Consider the following 9,073-nt stretch of genomic DNA (forward strand, 5'->3'; position numbering starts at 1 on the left):
CCCAACACAAACACCAAGATTCCAAGAATCCTTCCGCCTTTGTATCTATTTTCCTGCATCACACTAAAAGTAAAGGAGTGAGCCTAATTCCCAACAAGGAAAAACTACTAAGAACATAAACATTTACATAAAGTTATATCATAAGCATATACTATAAACATATCATAAACATATGTCATATACTACTACAATGGCCATTATACTACTTGGGGCTAATTAACTAAGAAAGTCATATGCCCATTAGATTTGTGGGGCTTTGTAGCGACCCAAATTCGCTAATAAGGCTTAAGGGCCTTGATTAGCGTGCCAGGAGGGCATGATGGGATTTATGTGTGATTTTAATGATTTAAATGCATGGTTATGATTTAAAGCATGTTATATGACTATTTGTTTATCTGAGATGCATGACTATGTAAGTTAGTGTGCATGTAGGCCCGGATCGTGTTAGAAGGGCATAATTGTAATTTTGGCCATAATTGGGCGTAACTGTATTGATATGTGTTTATTGTTGAGGCCACAATGGTATGTGGATGTATCTGTGCTTTGTGACTCGAGGCGATCCCAGTGAGCAGGCTAGCGGAAAGTGTTGACAGGAATTTATACCCAGCTCGGGGCGAGCCTGGTGGTACGAACAGGAATTCAGAGAAATAGATTGAGATTTATTTTGATGATGGGGGATAATTATTTGGTGATTTATCAGGTATTGGGAAGCAACGGGAAAATATTAGAGACACTTGAGGATTAGCAGGAATTGGGTGAATGACTAAAATGGCCCTACTTGAACAAAAGGATTTAGAATTTATAGGGAGGGCGTTTTGGTCATTTGGCTTTTGGAGATAGGTTTTTTTTATAAGGCTTTATAGAGAGAGGGAATGCTGAAAGAAAAAGAAAAGAAAGAAGAAGGGAAGAAAGAAAAGAGAGAAAGCAGGGGGGGTTTTCTCAAGGAACGGTTTGTGCGTTCTTGCACCGTTCCTCTCCGTTTTTCTTGGGGAAAAGCTCGGTGGAGAGCTAGGATAGGCTGGGCATCAAGAATCTTAAGGTTATACTTGAAGATTTGGCAAGGATTAGCAAGAACACATCAACTTTTGAGGTAAGTTTTAGAGATTTCAGTTTTAAGGGTTTTTGATGGTTTGAGCTGTGTTTTGAGCTGAGTTGATGGGAATTTTAGGGAATTTCTGGGCAAGCCTTGATGAGGAACAAGCTAAGGAGGTCTAGGGTTGAATCAAGGTCGAAATTTGCATCAATGGTAAGAATTCTAAGCCTTTAACTTTGTTGTTGACTGAATTTCTGAGTTTAGGGTTGATCATGGTAGATTTTGAGTTTTGGGTTGCTTGAGCTTGGGATTGAGTTCTTGGGATGCTTGGGATGAGTGTGAGGTGTTTATAAGCTTGATTTTGGGTTTGGAAAAGGTTTGGGGAAGTTTGGTTTGAGATTGGTTGGAAGAAATCGCAGAAATGCGATTTTGGGATTTCTGGGCTGCAACTAGCGCTACAGCGCTAGTCAGTGGGCGCTGTAGCACTAGTCCCTGTTTCTGGGGGGTGCATTCTTCTTGTAGCGCTACAGCGCCCTCTTTAGAGCGCTGTAGCGCTGCACTGTTCACAGAGAGGAATTTTTGAGTTTTGATGATGGATTTTGACCTAGGGTTCGGGGCTTGTTTCCGCCACATTGTTTTGGGGATTTGGGACTTCCCGGGGGGCTCGGGATTGGTCCCGAGGCTAGGTATTCGGACTTGGGGTTCAGTGTTGACTTTGACCTATGTTTGTGCCTAGGTGTGCGCTAAGGCTCGGGTGGGATCGTGCTCAAGGAGTCAGGTGATCTAAGCTATTGATTGGAAAGGTAAGAAAACTGTAACACCCGATAATAGGGCATGGCCCCACTGTGTGATTGTAGGGCATGGCCCCGGATTGTATTATGTGTAAATCTTAACCTTAAATGAACCGTGATGTGTGTGAATATTCATTTCGAATGTACTATATGTGTGATTATGATGAAATGAACGGCAAGGGCCGAGTACGGCGTAGGCCGGGGCGGCCGTGGGCCGAAAGTAACACCTAGCACATGGGATGCTATAATCAGGGCGGGGCTCGGTGGATTCATGTGTTATGCTATAATCAGGGCGGGGCCCGGTGGATTCATGTGTTATGCTATAATCAGGGCGGGGCCCGGTGGATACATGTGTTTGCTTAGTCTAATGGTTGACTTATTTATTTGTGGATTATCTGTTATGATAAAACTGTATACATTGCATATGTTATGCTCTGCATGAGTTTTCTTGCTGGGCTTCGGCTCACGGGTGCTCTGTGTTGCAGGTAAGGGCAATGACTGGGTCAACCAACCATGAGTACGGAGAGCGTGAAGCGACGTGTACATGTTTGGCCTGCCCGACTGCTTTGGTTGGGGGTTTGTTCGAAAATGGCTGTAATAATCTATGATTTTATGATTTCTTAACTGTAACCTTATTTCAAGATGTAATTAGTTTTCAAACCTTATTTTGGGATCCCAAATGTTTAATGATAGAAGTTTTAATGAAACGACGCATTTTCAAAGATTACAGCCTTAACTTTTAATTAGTCACACTTTTGCTCAAAACCTCGGTTAGCGAGTTCATTGCACACTATTTCGTCTTAAAAACTCACTTAGTAACGGCTCTAAGGAAGTAGGGCGTTACAGGCTTGCTAGCCAAACAAGTCATATGCCTATAAATTATTGGGGCACTACAAGAAAAAATGCTTTTAGTAACACAAAAAATGTGTTATCAAAATATATCATAACACTTTTTGATGTGTTAAAACCGACTATGTTATCGTAGGTCAGGGTACTTTACATAACACTTTATCATTGTTATACAGATGTGTTATTATACTGTCAACGATAACACACTTTCTGTGTTATTTTAATTAATAGATAAGTGTTTAATTATATTATTTATAGTCGATTATATAACACATTTCAATACTTATAAATTTGTGTTATACTACACTTTAGTATAACACATTTTTTGTGTTATATAATGAAGTTTGCATAACAAAATTCTTTACTTATAAAAAGTGTTATTGTAATAGATATTATAACACATTTTTTGTATTATTTTAATATTTAGATAAGTTTAAATTCTCATTATATATTCATTTATATAACACTAATTTATTCTATTATATTTTAATTTTTGTATATAATTAAAATTAGCTTTATAATATATACTAGCATCATCAAATGAACTTGATTTTCAAATAACAAATAGTAAAAACATTCAACATTATATTAACAATCCACAAATTAGTTTAAAACATTCAACACTGTCATCAACAACAAAATGTTCTTAAAGTATTCAAGTAGTCTTAAATATTCAACATATTGAAAAGTTACTACTTTCAGAACAAAATATTCTATAGCTGCCCAACACAAAGCCTTCAAAATTAAGTATCCTTTTCTATTTCGCTTGTCACATCTGCAAAATAAACAAAGAAATATTTTATTGTTATTATCTAGCATCTCAAATTACTTCAAGAAAAATTCTATGTAAATTATTTATAAGAGAGGACACTTGTAATGAGCATAATATTAATTCAAATTGGCCCCATTATCATTTTGTCTTTCTCATCTTCCCTATCAAATCAATCAAATAATACTATCAATTGAACCAACAGCTTCTCGTATAGTTTGTTAATGCATCCTCATCGTTATTATCAAACCACACGCCAACTTATTACTTTACACAAAACACTACCCAAAAACAAAGGCAAAGGGTTGTGTATGCAGCTGACTCCTACTTTCGATGCTCTGATGATGCCATAAGAACAGCAACAGCCATAATAAACATAGGCAACATACTTACTAGCAATATCTATGTTCTTCTTGACGATTTTCTGTATTCTCCAAACAAAAGAATTCTCCAGAAAGTGCTTACTAGTGGAAGTGCCTGCCAATCACCACCCCAAAAAAGTCCATATTAGTATGTGATGCACATTTTGGTTCAGTTGAAATTTTGCACAAACAAGTTTATCCCACAAAAGAGAAGTTTGGAATCAAGACAGAAAAATATATTTGAACTAACCTGAACAGCATCTATTGCAACATACCCTGCAGCTTGGCCTCCCATGAATTGGAGACCATTTCCAAACCTGCAAAGCAGACCAACCATTAAGGCCCAGCCTCTGCCATTCCAGCCATTCATATAAGCCTTGAATGATGATTTTGGTAAGTCCAGCACAGGGTAGTAAAGGAATGTGATGTGAGGATTATAGCAAGGACAAAACAAGATACTGAGAAGTAAAAGAATGCAGTGTAGACAACCAAGTGAGGAACCCCATCTTTCAATGTATGCCATTGATCATTTGTTGCCAAGCTGAATGCTGGTGAGAATAGAGAAAAGCAAACACCAGCAAAGAAACATATGGACAGTCCAATGAGAGTGCTTTTCCTAAACACCTGTAGCAAGAGTTATAATTATTAAAGGTGATAGAGAATCTGAGATGTTTGGATTTGAATGTCAGGTGATGAACATCCAAATATTGTTGTGTAGTATTTTTGCAACACAAGATTTTCACTTTTCATCTAAATGTGAGAATTTTAATTGATTTTCCATACTAAAAATTATTGTCTTTTACAATGCCATCTATAGTGGTACAACTAGTTTTCTGCTCATTCTCATTATCCTTAAGTGCACCATCAAACAAAACAATTAAGTAAAAATTGCATCACTCAACAAGCTCGATGATTTTATTTTTAAAAATGAATAAAAACAAGATAATTCTTTGATAACCTTAACATTTAATGAATGAAACATACCCCTCTTTAGATGAAAAACCTTCAAGCTTTTCTTTATTATTAGCTGCATTAGATGAGTGGACAGTAGAAGCAAGGGAAACTGCAACCAAGAAGCAGCAAACGCCAGGGAAAAGGATCTCGGCTCTATTAATTCTATTGTCTAAAAAGTAATTCAAGGTTGTTCCTATCAACATTAAAGATCGCAACAGAAGCAAAAAATTCAGTATCTATAAGAGCAACACAGACAAACATCAACATTTAGAAATGGTCAGAGAGAGAGAGAATGAAAGAAAGGACCTATAACAACTGTTATGCTTGCAGTGATCATTTCTGTGACTGATAAGCCAACAAAAGCCCAAGCATACTGAGTTGAGAGATTTCCAAGGCTAAGTGCCACCCCTCCTGCCATTGTAAACATCACAGAAGGCCAATTATCCTGCACCAATCACCCTAACATGAATCGAAACCAAATACATACAATACAATACAACTCCATTATGGCAAACAGATGAAATTTTCATTATGCTATGTTCCTTATCACTGGTCTCTCCAAATAGCACCACATTAATCAAAGAGAATAGAGAATGAATGAACTAAACTTTATCTAAATATATGCAAGTGTTGAATATTTGTGATTCAACACTTGTAATGAGCTAAAAAAATATAATCAATACTGAATTAATCAGGAGAAGGAGCAACCAAAAGAATTATATAAAAAAAGAAGAGGAAAAACAAAAAAGAATGGATTCTAGACATGTCGCATAATAATTGGACCTTTTTATTAAACTTCATGGAGACAAGATTGTCACAATAAAATTGTCTAACAATATTTTTATCTCATTTTCTTATCTAACTTTTAGCTTCTAGCTTCTATAAAAATAAATTGATTTTCACCTCTACTAAATTGATTTTCAGCTCTGTTAGGGTAAAAATAAAAAAAATAAAAAGGAGAACAGAAGCTTCTGTTTTGGGGGTAATCTCTGAAAATTACACAGGCCAAAAAAATATGACAAAAGCCTTTGGCATGCCTTAGTAATCAATGGTGGTCATTATCTAGATGGTATCATCATAGGAAGGAGCACCGTCACATTGTACTACATGGTATCATCATCATTCCTCTGTGATTAAATAATAGCATTTCATACATCCAAACAGGCCCCCCTGTGTGATCGCTGCCATCACACACACATAAGAGTACTTAATAGAAAATGAATTGGATAAAATGATCTCTGTAAATGTACCAAAGATATGGGACTTTATTATTTATAGCTGAATAGTACAAAGATACAAAGAGAGGAAACTAACCACACTAATCTACTAACTATAGCTGAGCCTATATTACAGTTAGAGCTAACTAACTACATGTGCAAAAGTATTTGAAAACCACATGAATATAGTTAACTCATAGTATTTAGAAATCACATGAATGTTAAATTCTGCAAAAGTAGGCACCAAATAAAATTAGAAAGAGATCCAATTCGTTTCATTCCTAAAAATATCAAGGTACCAAATACACATAAGGACCGAGTATGACTGCCACAAATAAGCACAAATTTAAGGTACTCAAATACAATACATCAAGCAAGCCCAAATGAAAGGTCAAGTACAACTACCACAGGTAAACTATTTGTTCAGTATATTTTGTTTAGGTAAATTACTTTAAGTGGGCAATATTCTATTTCCTACAAATTTAGAAGGATTAATACTATAGTCAAAGACTTTTTCGATTATATATTTATCGTAAAATTTGAAGAAACTTTAAGTTGTATTTTCTTTCTTTCTTTTTAATGTTTGGTGTGATTTCTTGGTGCATCTAAGCTAGAAGTCTGTTGCTTACAAGTGTAAATTAAGTTGGTATAATTGCAATGGTTAAAATAACATAATGTTTCTGCTCAAATTCTGTTTTTGAAGAATAAATTGTCTCAACCAAAAGATAGTTAACATGCATGCCAGAAAAATAGCATAAGAAAACTGAATTCAAACCTTTGCTTTTCTAGCCGAAACATCTTCCAATTGTCACATAGTCCAAGTAAGAACAAAAGCACACACCTGAAATTTTTCTTAACAATATTTCAGCAACTTAAAAACAAAGGTAAGAGTGGAGATTATCATCCTCTTAGGGCCAAAAAAAATGTTGGAGCTTATTTGTTCAAGTCAGTATTGAGATGGTTAATTAAGATTCAAACCCCATTGGACAGTATGTGGATTCGAGAAAGAAATAATGAGCTTTAATGCAACCGCACCTTGTTTTATTTAAAACATGAAAATTTAAGCAATAGCATGCTAGAGAGGCTGATGTATAACTTACTAATTACAGAGTCTCAAGTGTCTTACACAGCTTAAATACTTTTATATAGTGATTATAATAAACAAACCTGAAGGGCTCGGCGAGCTAACTGAGTTGAACATATCCTGCGAGCAATGCTAGAAACATCAAGAATAGAATCACCTCCTACTGCACGAACAGCAGCTTCCATGGCTGCTGCTTCCCTGCTTCCAGCATTAGGAATAGAGGATATGAGAGAAGCTTCTATCTCCTTCCATTTATGTTCTTCCTTCTCCAAGAGAGCCTTTCTTTTTTCTTTACCTCTACCCTCCTCTTCACATCTTTGCATTAATAGCTCCTCCTCCATCTCTTTTTCTCTTATGTAACTGCAAATTGGTACATACAAGAGTATTTAGAAACTTGCACAAGACACTGCACAATCTCATACGTCGTAAAAGAATGATTTTCCTTTTATGAGCATTTAATGGTAAGTAAAAATATATACACATATTTACTTGCACATTAGAAAAAGTTGAATACTTGAATTCATGTGTCAAAACTCAACATGTTCACATATATTCTTATGCATTCATAATCAAGAAAATGACCAGAAAGAAATAAGAGAAAATTTAAAGATGTTGAAGACAATGTGGACTGTTTATGCCAAAATTAAATTTAGACTAGCTCTTTGGCTAATTGATGTAAAAGATTCTGTGAAGGATATGAGCTTTTTTTTTTTGAAATTTTATTTTTATTTTCTTATAGTCTCATTTCCTTTTCCACAATTGTTTATTTGTATTATTATCACTACTCATTAATACTATTTTCATTTTTATTAAAAACTAATGATTATATATTAAAATAATTATACATACAGGAACCTACAAAAAATAAGTGCCCAACTCTTAAAAAAAAAAAGAAGTGTCCAACAAAATTTTCTAGACATTTTCTTTGGCTGTGTATTAAATTTGATTTAATCAAACTTATATCATTCACTTGTGATTGATTTATTTAATTGTTCATTTCTTTTGGGTCGTTTAGTTATTTTCAACTCAGAACCAACTTTTGAAATATTAGGGGTTTTTATTTTGTTAGCTTATTGGAGTAACTTTGTCACTGCAATCCCAAATTCAAACACGAACCATTTGATTAAAATGAACTAATCAGGTAAATGTAAATTATACAACTAAATATTCAAATAAATCCAATTTAACATACACACTTACATGTATAAATATACAAATATATGTTGTTCTATGGACAATAAATACTTGCATAAATATACAAATATATGTCTACATGCATAGTTATGTTTGATGCATATTAAATGCCCAAAACAGATATTCATTTAGCAAATTCAAGCCTAGAAGAGAAGCATACCTTGCGGGATTTCGAGGTCATAGCCATTTCTTCTACTTGAAGTGAACGTAGAAAAGCCATGAACGTAGAGAGACAGCAGCAGCACTGCAATCCCAAATTCAAACACGAACCATTTGATTAAAATGAACTAATCAGGTAAATGTAAATTATACAACTAAATATTCAAATAAATCCAATTTAACATACACACTTACATGTATAAATATACAAATATATGTTGTTCTATGGACAATAAATACTTCTTGAAATGTGTCTTCTCTTTTGTTTTTTATGTTCTGAACATTTGAATGATTCTAAAAACTGCAGTAGGTAACATTTATTAAAAAAATATCATGGTTTACTTAAACCAGTTACAATTTACAATTGTATAACTTGACATTAAAAGTAACTAAATAAAATGAAGAATAATGACTATAAAAGCTATAATCTCCAATAAATTGCAGAGGTAAAACAATAACATAATGTAAATAATCCCTCCAGCCATCGAAACGAATATTTTATTAACTGCTCATGAAGATTTTACATTAGATCTAGTTCTAGCACAATTTTTTTTTATTTACTTCAATTAGTATTAGCAAAATTTTGACACACACAAAAGTTTCATTAGAGAATTAGATGGTGTGAGTGAATTTCTACATCAAAATCCCACACCCTCACTAA

At 34.3% G+C, this 9,073-nt stretch overlaps 1 pseudogene; it reads right to left on the reverse strand.

The window, feature by feature from the left end:
- Positions 1–3,766: 3,766 nt before the first annotated feature.
- On the reverse strand, positions 3,767–5,410 carry LOC133821215 (ureide permease 1-like; annotated as a pseudogene).
- Positions 5,411–9,073: the final 3,663 nt, after the last annotated feature.

The sequence above is a fragment of the Humulus lupulus genome, chromosome 3 (genome assembly GCF_963169125.1).
Source record: "Humulus lupulus chromosome 3, drHumLupu1.1, whole genome shotgun sequence".
Lineage (NCBI taxonomy): Eukaryota > Viridiplantae > Streptophyta > Magnoliopsida > Rosales > Cannabaceae > Humulus > Humulus lupulus.